At 41.5% G+C, this 3,094-nt stretch overlaps 1 long non-coding RNA gene across 1 annotated transcript; it reads left to right on the top strand.

The window, feature by feature from the left end:
* Positions 1–307: 307 nt before the first annotated feature.
* On the top strand, positions 308–2,878 carry LOC121963706. Its single transcript, XR_006107268.1, has 2 exons — positions 308–499; positions 662–2,878. It is a non-coding gene; the product is annotated as an uncharacterized LOC121963706 (long non-coding RNA).
* The last annotated feature ends 216 nt before the right edge of the window (positions 2,879–3,094 follow it).

The following is a 3,094-nucleotide window of genomic DNA, read 5'->3' as shown; positions in this document are numbered from 1 at the left end:
GCCATTTGGTTGTATTTCTATACAGCTTCAACAGTGATACTTAACTTAAGGGCATCAAATCCTAGAAGTGTCTTAAAATCCTTGAAATGTTGCAAAATTCTCTGAACATCCTAAAATCCTAGAAATCCTTTTCATTTTGTAAAAGTGGCCCCCAAGCAAAGCAAGTTGAATATCTCAGACATAAAAGCATCAGAATGCTCATGTAGACTCTTTCTTATTTAGAGATTGAAATCATGGCATCGTTTTTTTCTCCAACAAACAAGTGACCTACAATCCACAAAGCAACTTGACAAAAGACCCGTTTGCTCCTTGGAAGAGCGCTGCTGCTTGCAGTGTGACGGAGAACAAAGCCTTCTTAAAGCCTTGATCCTCTCTCTGTGTGCAGGCTGGCTTCGGCTACGGTCTGCCCATCTCACGTCTGTACGCCAAGTACTTCCAGGGGGACCTGCAGCTCTACTCCATGGAGGGCCACGGCACAGACGCTGTCATCTACTTGAAGGTGAGCCAGACGTGGTGATGGTGCATGAAACTGTGACAAGAGTTTGAAGAGAGAAAACTGCTATGTGGCATGCTTTTGCTAAACACTAAACTCTGCAGACCTGTAGGGCCAGTGCAGGTATGACGGTGTTTGTAACTGCATCTTGTTTTCTTGACCCTCCAGGCGCTGTCCACAGACTCCATCGAGAGGCTGCCAGTGTACAATAAAACCGCTCTGAGGAACTACAAAGTGAGCCAAGAGGCCGACGACTGGTGTATACCCAGCAAAGAACCCCTAGATCTCAGCGTCTATAAGGTTCCCAAGTGAAAATGTTTTCAAGGCCTCCAGGTGCTTCAAGTCTTCAAATTTCTGTGTTCATATTCCCATGTCACCATCTGTCAAGGCAGATGTGGGCGTCAAATCTTTTTCTACCGAGAGGTTTCATCTCCAGACTAAAGCCCTCTTCTATTTTAGTTTGGTTTTAGCAGTAGCATGTTGCTTTCAGTCCCCGCGGCCTTTGGGGTTCTTCATAGGAAAATAGAAAACGGCTGCTAACAGAGAAGACTGTGGAAGTGCAGCTCCAAATGTTGCGTCATGAGTCGTGCAGGTAGAGATGGAGGAAGCACCCAGCATGTCATGGGTGTTGGGTTTAAAAAGTGTGTGGTGTTATAAAAAGTGGGAAAAGTAAACAAGGGTTTAAATTAGGGCTGTCAGTGCTGACGCGTTAGTCACAATGCAATTAAAGTTCGTTCATAATGTGCTATTTATTGTTAATTACCGGCAATCTCAGCTGACAGTCCTGTCTTCAAGAGGCTGTAATGGGCTGAGTTTTTAAGCTAGAGCAATGATACTCGTATGAGTGAAACTAGAAGACATACTGAATCCAGCGGTACCGACCATGTCATTCTAGCATCTGCAGGGGGTGCAAAATAATGCTCCAAATTTTGGCCAAATTGTGACGATGGAAAAACAGCATGGCCTCTTCTAGATATATCTGAATGAAAATGTTTACTGTGGGTATCCATGAGCTGCCACTTTTCAGACATGCCCACTTTATGCCCGCCCCATGCAGTTTGGGCAAAAACCATGCAGTTTTTTGCATGTAGTATAAATGTGTAATTTTCGCCTGTTGTATTTGAATATTGCTAAAGACAAGACTAAACAGTCTTGAAATTGCTGCCACCTACGAGCTAAGCTCACAGGTGCAGCTCATCAGACTGATGGCAACCACGTCACCAAAGACAGCAAAGCACTTTTTTGGAGCGTACGAATTGCCAAAGACCTGGTTGGCAACTCACTGCAGACCAGTCGTCCTCAGGTTGGCATCTTGTGACAAGTCACATGACTCGCATACAGGACCTGTATGATTTAGAGAAAACAACTAAACTGGAACTCCTGAAAAGTGCAAAGCAAATTTCTTTGCATTCATTAGATTTCCACTCAAGACAATCTAGTAAGAATTACTTTATCTTGTCAATATGGACTTAAAACTGTTTTCAAATGCAAAGCAATGGAATTGTAAACATGCGATATTGCAGTTTTTTAAAATTAATCATTTGACAGCCCTAGTTTAGATATTCCAGTTTAAGTCACCACACATGCAGTGAGGTAACCAGTGCAGATGTTTGAGGAAGTATTCAGTTGAACAATTGTTGAACAATTGTAGAACGTGTCACCCAAGCCTTACAGTAGCAACTTCACCCAAAGGCTCATTTCATCGAAATACTTGAAGTATCTGAAAAAAAAAAATGTTGCACCTTGTTAAATTTTAAAGTACTGTAAAGCTGTCGGATGTGTAGATTTGAACAAACGTATGATTTTTAAATTGGTTGTTGTGTTTTCTGCATGGATGTCCGTTTTGATATTTCAGCCCTTAAAGGTTTAATCACAGTATTCATGTCGACTAATAAGATACGGTGTTATCTTAACATCAGTCGTCTGGACCAGGCTGAATGTAATCCACTCGCTTCTGTGAATTAATTACAGAGACAAAGAGCGTTACATGAAAGAACCTACAGCACTATAGGGCCCAAGTTCTCTCTGATACACCAGGTTTCAAGGCCAGCCAACAAGGGATCCGCATCGCTTTTTATTGGAGGTTTAATGCTTTTAGAGTTCAATAGAGGCTCGTGTTATTAAACTCTACAGAGCCGTGCATCTCATGTCTTTGATCCAGTAAAACAAGGCCAGTCTCAGATTGTTCATCACACTGTGCCATATGAGGAAAAAATGTACCAGGTCCATATGTGTTTAAAAATGCACAGTTTTCTTTTGTATTAAATCGATCTAAATCATGTAGTGAGTTAGAGGTTATTTTTATAGCTACATTTTTTTGCGACTTAAATGATTGTACATAGTGTGAATACGATCCAAATAATAAAGAACAACTTAAGTACAAAATGCTTCTCTGTAGTAATACATCCTGCATGCTGTGTGAGAGAAGATTACGGTTGATTAGGTGAACTGAGGGGATTGATTATATCAATCAGAGGAGGATTCCTGAGGTGGAGTCTTTTCTTCAGCTGTGTGGGGGAAAAAAGGGAGACACGGGGGCAGTAATTATAATATATACATGGTTTCTACTGTCGTGACAAACCTTAAAAAAGTGATGGGATG

Source organism: Plectropomus leopardus, unplaced genomic scaffold, assembly GCF_008729295.1.
Source record: "Plectropomus leopardus isolate mb unplaced genomic scaffold, YSFRI_Pleo_2.0 unplaced_scaffold12196, whole genome shotgun sequence".
NCBI classification, from domain to species: domain Eukaryota; kingdom Metazoa; phylum Chordata; class Actinopteri; order Perciformes; family Serranidae; genus Plectropomus; species Plectropomus leopardus.
The sequence above is the reverse complement of the archived record's forward strand: the minus strand, read 5'-3'. Positions and strand labels throughout refer to the sequence as shown.